Consider the following 13,108-nt stretch of genomic DNA (forward strand, 5'->3'; position numbering starts at 1 on the left):
TTTTCATGCATCCGCTGCTTACGCCTGCTAATGTTACAACATTAAACACTTATGCAATATACGTCTGAAACAGTTGAAACATTTACAACATACGCTTGCAACATATGTATACAACAACTGCAACATTTACAGCATCTACATAAAAAAACTTGCAACATACATCTGAAAATAGATGAAACACTTTTAATAGACGTTAAAAACCTATGTGTATAGCCACTGAAACATATGCAACATCCAGATAAAAATATTTACAACATACGTCTGAAATATATGAAACATTTAAAACTACACTTGCAACCTATGTGTATAGCCATTGAAATATATGCAACATCCAGATAAAATATTTGCAACATACGTCTGAAACAAATGAAACATTTAAAACATATACTTGCAACCTATGTGTATAGCCATTGAAACATATGCACACATCCAGATAAAACATTTGCAACATACGTCTGAAATAGATGAAACATTTGAAACATACACTTGCAACATACGTGTATAGCCATTGCAACATATACAACATCCAGATGAAACACATGCAATATCTAGATGAAACATACATCTAAAGCGCATGAAACATACAGAGCTCAATCCCATGAAGTGACGGAAAAATTGGGCCAATACTCAGCTACCTGCGCTTCTCTCATAAATAGGCAAGCGGCCTGGCCAGCCTTGCAACTGGCTAAGCTCCTAAGCTAGTCGGCCCAAGCAGCAACGCGACAGGCACCATGCGTCAAGGGGAAGCTTGGCCTAGGCATAGACAACACAGAGAGAGAAGATCAACATGGAAAGCAGTAGCAGCCCTAAGGCACTAGGCAATAGAGGGCAGCGTGGTAGGGAGGCTTGCTGCCCTGGGCATGTGCGGCTAAAGGCCTGGCCGACCGATCCAGCCAGCAGCGGACGCAGCAGGTAGCCAGTCCTCTCTCTGTGATCACCCGCAGCGTGGTCCCCACGCGCCACATGCACCCTGAACAAGTGGTCGCACGCGCTCCCATACGCTGCCTGGCAGAAAAGGATGGGTGCGGACCCCGCCTGACTGTAAGTGCACCACCCTCTTTTTTTTCTTGGGCATAATGCGCGCGGGTCAGTCCGTCCGTCCGTCCGGACGCTCTCAACCAAGCATTACCATTTTAGATGAGATGATATATCATGAGTCTATTTTTAATTTTTTTTAAAGAGAATTTTATTTTGGTCTCTGCAAGGGTTTTGCATACAACTAATTTTTATTATAGTTCTAGATTCTTGCTGTTTTTAGCCCACAAAAAGCGAAAACAAACAAAGCGATGATTAACTAAATGCTAAGCCTTTTCAACGATGACCATCTATCTTGGTGAATATTTCTAAGACATGTTGCTCTTCTTCTGCAGAGTATTTTAGAAACGGGTCCCATAAGCTGTCCTAAAAATAACCTGCAAATAAGAGTACAGTCGTTTTTATCAAAAATCTCACTGTTTCTAAATAGCCAAACAGACCAAAAGATTGCACTTGCCCCACACACAAATCAGAGAACGCAAGTATTGGTCTATTTGTATCAACCCATACCCTAAATAAGTTGATTAAATCTTTTGGTGGGTCGAGATTAAAACCCACTTGGTAGACTCTCCAAACAAACCTAGCTACATGACAATCAAAGAACAAATGCCGGATAAATTCGCTTAAAAAAAGGCTAGATAGGTTTTTTATTGTCACAGAAACAACATCTATGGTCTCCTTTGTAGTTTTTTTCTAATAAGTTATCTTTGGTTAAAATTATCCCTTTTATCAAGAACTAGATAAATATCTTGATTATTAGTGGTATTTTAGCTTCCTAATAACAAATTTGATGAATTGACTCTATTCTTACACTAATGCTAATTATTAACTTATAAGGAACAAGATAACCATAACCTATTCTATTCCGTATTCTATTTCATAATAAAAAATAATAATAAGTGAGAAGACGGTCTAGCTATTCCTCAAATCAAACCAAATAAGTGCATGTATGCGTGTTGCGGGGTGGAAGGGTGGGCTGTCAAATCAGATGGAAACGGTGGCACAACTTGGCGTCGTCTCCCGACTCGCGAGAACGATGGAGTCCCGTTTTGCAAAAAAAGAAAAAGAAAAAAAAAGAAAAAAGAGAGAGAATGATGGAGTCACACAGTGGCCTTCCATGACGTGCCGTTAGGTGATTTTCTTTTTCCTTCCTTTCCTTCATTTTTTTCTTTCTTTTATTGATTTCTTTTCATTTTGTTCTCTGTTTTTCTTTCTTTTTATTTCATGAGATGTTCATATCTTTTATTTTCATTTTATTTCTCTTCCTTTTTTATTTTACTTGAACTAATTATTTTTAATCAATATTTTCATGTTTTACTCTTTATTTTTTCTTGTATTTCATGAGATGGTCCTACGATCACTGTTCTCCTAAACGGTCGTTTAGCCCATTTAAACACCGTGTAAACGCTACACGGTGGTGCGCCGTTTCTGTTTAATCACCCGTTTACCCCGTTTAATTGGCGGTTTAGCCCGTTTAATGGGACGTTTTGCCCGAATAATGGCTAAACGGTAGGTGACCGACTGTTTACCGTTTAGCGTTTAGGAAAACACTGCCTACGATACCTATCAGACGTTCCAATGGTTTATTTTGATTTGTTCACTAATACACCCGTGATGTTCAATTATGCATTTTCATTATTCACACGACACTAATGAGATGCTCCATGATGTATTGTTTTTTTGTTCACGTAGGGTACTCCATGATGTATTTTCGTTTGTTCTTATATTACCTATTAGATCTGTGCTATGTTCTTTTGTTTCCTGTGGTTTTGTCTTTTTTTTCCTTTTTATTACCTTTTTCATTTTATTTATTTTTTGTCTTATCTTTCATTAATTTTTCTATATACCTTTTGTTTTTTATTTGTATTTTTGATATATGATTCAAAGCATTTTTATTGACATTTTCCATGATGTATTCTAGATTTTCTCCCAAATATTTATGTCCATACATGATATATGTTGCAATGTTCGTACAATATCTATAAGGTGTACCATTTAGATTGTTCTAGTAGTGTCTCCGTGATGTTGGTTGGTATGGGACCATCCGACCCGATCACTCGCATGTTCCACTTCGATCTGAGCAGCTGCACAGCGCACCAACAAAATCATGACAGATGGTCTTCTTTGTCTCTATCTCTATACAACTAAAATATTCATAATTATTCCGTCCACAGGTGAGATACCAAAGCCGCTCATTTCCGTGCATCCCCGATGCGACACAAAAAAAAAAGAATGCACCATCAGGACGCGAGCTCCCCCCGCCTAGCTGTCTCCACCGACGCCGGTCTTCATCTTGCCTATGCCGCACAGCCGCTGCGTTGGCCTGCCTACCCGGATGCCGGTCCCCCGCCTGTCTTCCTACCCCGGTGCCGCGACGAACGTGCAATAGGCCAAAAGCCCTAGCGGCCCAGCTGCAGATCCTTGCTGGCCGGCCACAGCTCCGGCGTCACCGCCATCACTCCAGGGATCTCGCCGCCCCCGCCGAGGACGCGGCGCCGGTCGGATCTGAGGATGCCCCCGCCCCGATAGTGATGGCTTACGAGGCCGCGGCACAGCTCCCTCAAAGAGTCAAAGGTGCCCCTGAAAGCTCTAGTTTGGTTTTGGTTAATTGATGAAACTCTGAGTGCTAACCTAGTTTATCAAAGTAATTATGAGATATGTAGCACTACTCCAAGTGATGAAGCAATGGAGAAGATCATGACGATGATGATGGCATGGTGATGATCAAATGCTTGAACTTGGAAAAGAAGAAAGAGAAAAACAAAAGGCTCAAGGCAAAGGTATAAATAGTAGGAGCCATTTTGTTTTTGTGATCAAGACACTTAGCGAGTGTGATCACATTTAGGTTAGATAGCCGTACTATTAAGAGGGGTGAAACTCGTATTGAAATGAGGTTATCAAAGTGCCACTAGATGCTCTAACTCATTGCATATGCATTTAGGATCTAGTGGAGTGCTAACACCCTTGAAAACATTTGTGAAAATATGCTAACATATGTGCACAAGGTGATACACTTAGTGGAGTGCTAACTCTTATGACCGGACGCTGGGTCACTTAGTGACTGGACGCTGGCAGGGTGCGTCCGGTCAGTGCTGACGTACGCTGACGTGAGACGCACAGAGGAGACGTTGTGTGACCGGACACGTCCGGTGGTGAAATGTCGCATTTGGAACCTTACTGGAAACAACCGAACGCTGAGATCCAGCGTCCGGTCACTTTCTAACTAACGTGTCCGGTCATTACTTGACCGTTGAATCGGGCGATCGGCGTTTGAAGCCGATGACACGTGGCGCACATCGCACGACCGGAGCGTCCGGTCGGCCCGTGTTCAGTGCAGTGAGGAGCCCAACGGCTCTATTTCGTGGGGGCTTCTATTTAAGCCCCATGGCCGGCTCAAGCTCACTCTCTTGCACATTTTCATTGACATAGAAACCTTGTGAGCTTAGCCAAAGCCCTCCCACTCATCTCCATCATTGATTCATCATCTTTGTGAGATTGGGAGAGAATCCAAGTGCATTGCTTGAGTGATTGCATCTAGAGGCACTTGGTATTCGTGTTGCGCTGCGGATTTTGCTTGTTACTCTTGGTGGTTGCTACCACCTAGATGGCTCGGTGCAGCGGTGGAGGATCGGCACGAGTTGGTGATTGTTCGTGGTCGCCTCCGGTGATTGTGAGAGTTGTACCTTCCCCGGCGGAGTGCCGAAAGGTAACTCTAGTAAATTACTCGTGTCATTGAGTTACCTCACTTGTGGGTAGGTTCTTGCGGTGTCCAATCGTGTGGATGAGGTTTATGAAACACCTCTTAGCCGCCGAACCACCAAGTGTTGGTCGACACAACGGGGACTAGCGTGTTGGCAAGCACGTGAACCTCGGGAGAAAAATCGGTTGTCTCTTGCCATTTGCATTCTCCCAGTGACTGGCTTAATCTTCATCTTGTGATTGGTTCATCTCTCTACACGTCGGTATAATCATCTTACTCACTCTTTTATATTCTTGCAAACTAGTTGTGGCAAGCTGTTTTAGTGTAACTAGAATTGAGAGCTTGATTTGTTATTTAAGTTCATCTAGTGGAGCTCTTTAGTGTAGCAAGATTGAGAGCTCTTAGTGAGTAGTATCATAGCAAGTTGTGTGTCTAGTAATCATTGCAACTAGAATTGTTGGATAGGTGGCTTGCAACCCTTGTAGAGCTAGAGCAAGTTTGCATTTCGCCTTTTGTCATACTAATCAAATTGCTCTAGTTGATTTGTAGATTTTTAAATAGGCTATTCACCCTCCCCTCTAGCCATACTAGGACCTTTCAAATGGTATCAGAGCCGTGGTCACCGTTTAATTGAAGGCTTAACAACCTTGGTGTTAAATTATAGCTCAAGTTATGTTCAACCATATGGGGGGCAAACCACCGTTCTTTAATGGCACATGCTATGATTATTGGAAGAGAAAGATGAGGATGTATCTTGGTTCAATCAATGATCAAGTATGGGAAGTGACCGAGAATGACTATGCTATCATTGATCCCGATGATCTAACCAACCAAGATAAGATCAACAAGCAATGCAATACAATGGCTCTCAACACCATATACAATGCCATTGATTCCAAGGTGTTTGAGCAAATCAAGGATTGTGAAAGAGCAAATGAGGTGTGGAAGAGATTGGATGAAACATATGAGGGCACACTGGCGGTGAAGAGTGCCAAGTTGTATATCCTCAAGGATAAATTGACAAGCTTCAAGATGAAGGAAGATGAGAGCATTCCGGAGATGTTCCATCGTTTGCAAGTGATTGTCAATGATTTGAAGGCATTGGGAGAGAAGATCAAGGATGATGATGTCTCTCATCAGTTCTTGATGTGCCTACCTCCAAGATTTGAGATGTTGAGATTGCTCATCATAAGAGGAGGATTGAAGGAGATTACCCCCAACCAAGTACTAGGTGATGTCATGACCTAAGAGACATACCGTGTGGAAAGGGAGGGGGATGACAAGGATGACAAGAAGGAAGAAGAAGATAAGAAGAAGAAGAGTATAGCATTCAAGGCTAGCTCATCATCATCTAAGAACAAGGGCAAGTACAAGAAAGATAAGAATGAAAAGGAGAAGAAGGAGAAGAGAATGACCTTCCAAAAGAAGAAGAAGGGTGGAGGCTATGTAGTCACTTGGGATAGTGATGGTTCCTCAGATGGTGATAGCTCTAGTGATGATGATAAGAAATCTATCAAGAGAGCACTAGCAAGCATCGCCATCAACAAGAAGCTCTCCATCTTCGACACTTCATCGACATGTCTCATGGCAAAGCCTATCAAGGTAAAATATGATGAGAGTGATGATGATGAAAGTGAAAGCGACTCTTATAGGAATGATGATGATGAGGATGAGGAGTACGCCAAGGAGGAGCTCTTGGACATGTGTGAGCAAGTGCACGCTTGCAATGAGATGAAGAGAAAGGAGTACAAAGAATTGCGCAAGAAAGTAAAATTTCTTGAGCAATCCTTTGATGAGCTCAATGCTACTCATGAGAGGCTAATGGAAGCCCATGAGAAGCTTGGCAAAGCTCACTCTAAGCTTGAAAAGGCTCACTCCTCTCTTATTGAGCAAGTCAAAGTGGTGGAAGCCAAGAAGGAGCAAATGATCATATCATGTGATGTGGGACTAACATGTGATCTTATTGATGAATCTATTTTTGTTGCTCCCACTAACACTTCTTGTAGCACTACCACTTCCACTTCACCCTTGAGTGATGGTCTCATTTGTGAAAACTCACTAAAAGCGGAAAATGAGACCCTCAAGAAGGAGGTGAGTGAGCTCACTCGTGCCTTAGGCAATGCCTATGGTGGAGATGCCCGCTTGCTAAAGTGCTTGGGTAGCCAAAGGTTTTCTCTCAACAAAGAGGGATTAGGCTATACCTCCAAGAAAGGCAAGGCGGCCTTTGTCACTCCCAAAGCTAGCTTTGTGAAGGGCAATGGTCGGTTTTGCAATAGATGCAAGCAAGTTGGGCATATAGAGCAATATTGCAAGCTTAACAAGAACAAGCTACCTAATGTATCCTCAATTAAATTTGATTCTTGTTACATGCTTTTTAAGGGTGCCAATGGTGTGAAGGCTAAGTTCATTGGTACACCAATTGTGGGCCCAAAGAAGAAGGCCATTTGGGTACCAAAGACCTTGGTAACTAACCTTCAAGGACCCATGCAAGTTTGGGTACCTAAAAGGAATTTATCCTCTTTTGTAGGTCAACTATAAAACCGGAGGAAGGCATTGGGTGCTTGATAGTGGGTGCACACAACACATGACCGGTGATCCAAGAATGTTCAATTCAATCAATGAAAACAAGAGCAATGTGATTGATAGTATCACATTTGGTGACAATGGCAAAGGCAAGGTCAAAGGGCTTGGTAAGATTGCAATATCTAATGATTTGAGCATTTCCAATGTGCTACTAGTAGAGAGCTTGAACTTCAACCTATTGTTGGTAGCTCAATTGTGTGATCTTGGTTTTAAGTGCATATTTGGTGTGGATGATGTAGAGATCATAAGTGTAGATGGCTCTAACTTGATATTCAAAGGATTTAGATATGAGAATCTATACTTGGTTGATTTCAATGCTAGAGAAGCTTAATTGTCAACATGTTTGATCACTAAGTCTAGCATGGGTTGGTTATGGCATAGAAGGCTTGGTCATGTTGGAATGAAACAATTGAACAAATTGATTAAGCATGACTTAGTTAGAGGCTTAAAAGATGTCATATTTGAGAAGGACAAACTATGTAGTGCATGTCAAGCCGGAAAGCAAGTTGGTAATACACATCCTAAGAAGAGCATGATGAGCACATCTAAGGCATTTGAGTTGATGCACATGGACTTGTTTGGACCAACCACATATACTAGCATTGGTGGAAACAAATATGGATTTGTGATTATGGATGATTTCACTAGATACACATGGGTGTTCTTTCTTGTTGACAAGAGTGATGTGTTTGCAACATTCAAATCATTTGTCAAAGGTATTCACAATAAGTTTGAAACAACAATCAAGAAAGTTAGAAGTAACAATGGAAGTGAGTTCAAAAACACTAGAATTGATGAGTTGTGTGATGAATTTGGAATTAGACATCAATTCTCGGCCAAGTATACTCCTCAATCAAATGGGCTAGTTGAAAGAAAGAATAGAACCTTGATTGATATGGCAAGATCAATGTTGAGTGAGTACAATGTGAGTCATTCATTTTGGGCCGAAGCAATCAACATGGCTTGCTACTATAGCAACCGACTCTATTATCACCCCATGATGGAAAAGACACCTTATGAGCTATTGAATAGAAGAAAGCCCAACATAGCATACTTTCGGGTCTTTGGTTGTAAATGCTACATATTGAAGAAAGGCACTAGATTAAGCAAGTTTGAAAAAAATGTGATGAAGGTTTCTTGCTTGGTTATTCCACTACTAGCAAAGCTTATAGAGTTTAGAATTTGGCTAGTGGTACTCTTGAGGAGGTTCATGATGTGGAGTTTGATGAAACAAATGGTTCCCAAGAGGAAGATGAGAATCTAGATGATGTAAGAGGCACTCAATTGGTCAATGCAATAAAGAACATGGACATTGGTGAGTTAAGGCCTAGAGAGGTGATTGATATTGAAGACGACAAGAATCATGTGCTCTCTAACTCAAATGTGCAAGCTAGTGGTTCTCATGATCAAATCCAAGCAAGCACTAGTGATGGCAATGTGGAAGATGAACAAATAGCTAGTTTATCATCTCAACCAAGTGATCAATCAAATGCTAGCAATCAAGTGCAAGTGCTTCAACCAACCAATGTTGCAAGAGATCATCCATTAGACACTATCATTGGTGATATTTCAAGAGGTGTGCAAACTAGATCAAGATTGGCTTCATTTTGTGAGTATTTCTCATTTGTGTCATCCATTGAACCTAAGAAGATAGATGAAGCTTTAAAGGATGTTGATTGGGTCAATGCTATGCATGAAGAGCTAAACAACTTCACAAGAAACCAAGTATGGGAGTTAGTTGAGAGGCCTAAGGATCATAATGTGATTGGAACCAAGTGGGTCTTTCGGAATAAGCAAGATCAAGATGGGATAGTAATAAGGAACAAAGCAAGATTAGTGGCTCAAGGTTATACTCAAGTTGAAGGTCTTGATTTTGGAGAAACATATGCCCCAGTTGCAAGATTGGAAGCAATTAGGATCTTGTTAGCCTATGCTTGTGCCCACAACATTAAGTTGTACCAAATGGATGTGAAAAGTGCATTTCTCAATGGGTACATCAATGAGCTTGTGTATGTTGAGCATCCTCCCAGTTTTAAAGATGAAAAGAAACCCAACCATGTTTACAAGTTGAGAATGGCTTTGTATGGATTGAAACAAGCACCTAGAGCATGGTATGAGAGATTGAGGGATTTCCTACTCTCTAAGGGATTCAAGATGGGAAAGGTTGACACCACTCTCTTCACCAAGAAGCTTGGAAATGACTTGTTTGTAATGCAAATCTATGTTGATGATATCATCTTTGGATTAACAAATCAAGAATCTTGTGAGGAGTTTGGCAAGATGATGGCAAGTGAGTTTGAGATGTCTATGATTGGAGAGCTTAGTTACTTCCTTGGTCTTCAAATCAAGCAAATGAAGAATGGCACATTTGTGAGTTAAGGCAAGTATATCAAGGACATGCTCAAGAAGTTTGAAATGGATGATAGTAAAGCTATTAGTACACCAATGGGGACAAGTGGAAGCTTGGATAGTGATGCTAGTGGCAACATGGTGGATCAAAAGATATATCGGTCTATGATTGGAAGTCTACTCTATGTGACCGCATCAAGGCCGGATGTGATGTTTAGTGTATGCATGTGTGCTAGATTTCAAGCCTCACCAAGAGAAAGTCATTTGAAGGCAACAAAGAGAATATTGAGGTACTTAAAGCATACACAAAATGTTGGATTGTGGTATCCCAAAGGAGCAAGATTTGAGTTGATTGGATATTCGGACTCCGATTATGCGGGATGCAAAGTTGAGAGAAAGAGCATATCGGGCACATGTCAACTATTGGGAAGATCACTTGTGTCTTGGTCATCAAAGAAGCAAAATAGTGTAGCACTTTCAACTGCCGAAGCGGAGTACATTTCGGCCGATAGTTGTTGTGCTCAATTACTTTGGATGAAGGCTACTTTAAGTGACTTTGGAATCAAGTTCAAGCAAGTGCCATTGCTATGTGACAATGAGAGTGCCGTAAAGCTTACCAACAACCTGGTTCAACACTCAAGAACAAAGCATATTGATGTCCGCCATCATTTCATAAGAGATCACCAACAAAAAGGGGACATTTGCATTGAGAGTGTGGGCACCGAAGATCAACTTGCCGATATCTTCACCATACCACTTGATGAGAAGAGGTTTTGCAAGCTAAGGAATGAATTGAACATACTTGACTTCTCCAATATGTGTTGACGTACCCCCATTATATGACATGCCTCTCCTTCGAGCAATCCAAGGTAAAAGTTGATTGGCATGGCATACATCCTTGCTAAGGACATGATTAGTGCATCTAGACATATTTCACATTTGAATAGGCTCATTCATGAAAATCAAATGAATTTGATGCTTGTATGTTTGAAATGATCTAGTGGTAGCATATGATATGTTTGTGGGCTTGTAAACCTAGTGTTTGGTCTATAAAATGTGCTATAAGTGTTTAACTCAACATGGTACAAGATAACCCTTATTTGAGGTGTGAAGAAGCTTGTCCTTGGATCAAACCGAGTTAAATATCTTTTGCAAGTGATCTAGATTGAACCAAATTGGGAAAATGATCCCCATTTCACATGATTTCACCCCAACCTATCTATAATTTGAGCTCACCTTTTGTGCTAATTGTTGACAAAAGGGGAGAGAAACAAAGATATGAGTGATAGGGGAGTATTTGACATAGGGGGAGAGATATGATAAAGGAAAGGGAACAATTAAAATTTTGAGCACACAAGTAGGGGAAGCAAGCTTATAAATGTGTATGTTGCATTTTGATGAGCATTTCATATATTTGCTTGCATAGCACAAGTTTTAAATTTCAATATCCATGCTTGTGTGGTGTATGCTAGCTATAGGTTTGAGTGATAAAATGAAAAACTAGCATGCATAGGCTAAGTAACTAGACTCATGCTCACATTATGAAAACTAGACCCTTACTTTTAATGATGATCTCATGGGGTATTCTAGTTTTTTTGTGTATATCTAGTTACTAATAGTGCTAAGGATGGTATATTGGTGCACTCCGATTGGTATCACGCTTCAAAGGTCCATCTCTTATACCTTAGCATCATTTGGTAGAAATTGACTCCTATATTTTCTATCTAAGCATATGTGCAAGCTACAATCCAAACTCTTAGCGCATATGTAGGGGGAGCAATTACTACCATTTAGAGTTCATGAAACTTGTCCATATTCTTTTACACATGGTAGATATGCTTGGACAAGCAACGTGAATTCAATTAAATCTCTATTTATATCTTTGTAAAAGGGTTGTCATCAATTACCAAAAGGGGGAGATTGAAAGCTCTAGTTTGGTTTTGGTTAATTGATGAAACCCTGAGTGCTAACCTAGTTTATCAAAGTGATTATGAGATAGGTAGCACTACTCCAAGTGATGAAGCAATGGAGAAGATCATGACGATGATGATGGCATGGTGATGATCAAATGCTTGAACTTGGAAAAGAAGAAAGAGAAAAACAAAAGGCTCAAGGCAAAGGTATAAATAGTAGGAGCTATTTTGTTTTGGTGATCAAGACACTTAGCGAGTGTGATCACATTTAGGTTAGATAGCCATACTATTAAGAGGGGTGAAACTCGTATTGAAATACGGTTATCAAAGTGCCACTAGATGCTCTAACTCATTGCATATGCATTTAGGATCTAGTGGAGTGCTAACACCCTTGAAAACATTTGTGAAAATATGCTAACACATGTGCACAAGGTGATACACTTGGTGGTTGGCGCATTTGAGCAAGGGTAAGATACTTCACCGGCGGAGTGTCCACCCGTAGAGTGCGGATAGTCCGACGGTGCCACCGGCGCCCTAGATAGAAAAGTTGGAGGTCACTGTAAGTGACCGAACGCTGGCCTCGGTTGGACCGGTGCGTCCGGTCAGTGGCAGCAGAGGGTGCGCGTTTTGGTCTTATGACCGGACGCTGGGTCACTTAGTGACCGGACGCTGGCAGGGTGCGTCCAGTCAGTGCTGACGTACACTGACGTGAGACGCACAGAGGAGACGTTGTGTGACCGGACGTTGTGTGAGTCCGGTCAGGCATGACCGGACGCGTCCAGTCGTGAAATGTCGTGTTTGGAACCTTATTGGAAATGACCGGACGCTGAGATCCAGCATCCGGTCACTTTCTAACTGACGCGTCCGGTCATTACTTGACCATTGAAATTGGGCGATCGGTGTTTGAAGCCGATGACACATGGCGCACATCGCACGACCAGACACTGAGGTCCAGCGCCCGGTCAATATGACCGGAGCGTCCGGTCGGCCCATGTTCAGTGCAGTGAGGAGCCCAACGACTCTATTTCGTGGGGGCTTCTATTTAAGCCCCATGGCCGGCTCAAGCTCACTCTCTTGCACATTTTCATTGACATAGAAACCTTGTGAGCTTAGCCAAAGCCCTCCCACTCATCTTCATCATTGATTCATCATCTTTGTGAGATTGGAAGAGAATCCAAGTGCATTTCTTGAGTGATTGCATCTAGAGGCACTAGGTATTCGTGTTGCGCTATGGATTTCGCTTGTTACTCTTGGTGGTTGCCACCACCTAGACGGCTCGGTGCAGCGGTGGAGGATCGGCACGAGTTGGTGATTGTTCGTGGTCGCCTCCGGTGATTGTGAGGGGAGTTGTACCTTCCTCGGCGGAGTGCCAAAAGGTTACTCTAGTAAATTGCTCGTGTCATTAAGTTACCTCACTTGTGGGTAGGTTCTTGCGGTGTCCAATCGTGTGGACGAGGTTTGTGAAACACCTCTTAGCCGCCGAACCACCAAGTGTTGGTCGACACAACGGGGACTAGCGTGTTGGCAA

Source organism: Miscanthus floridulus, chromosome 10 (genome assembly GCF_019320115.1).
Source record: "Miscanthus floridulus cultivar M001 chromosome 10, ASM1932011v1, whole genome shotgun sequence".
NCBI classification, from domain to species: domain Eukaryota; kingdom Viridiplantae; phylum Streptophyta; class Magnoliopsida; order Poales; family Poaceae; genus Miscanthus; species Miscanthus floridulus.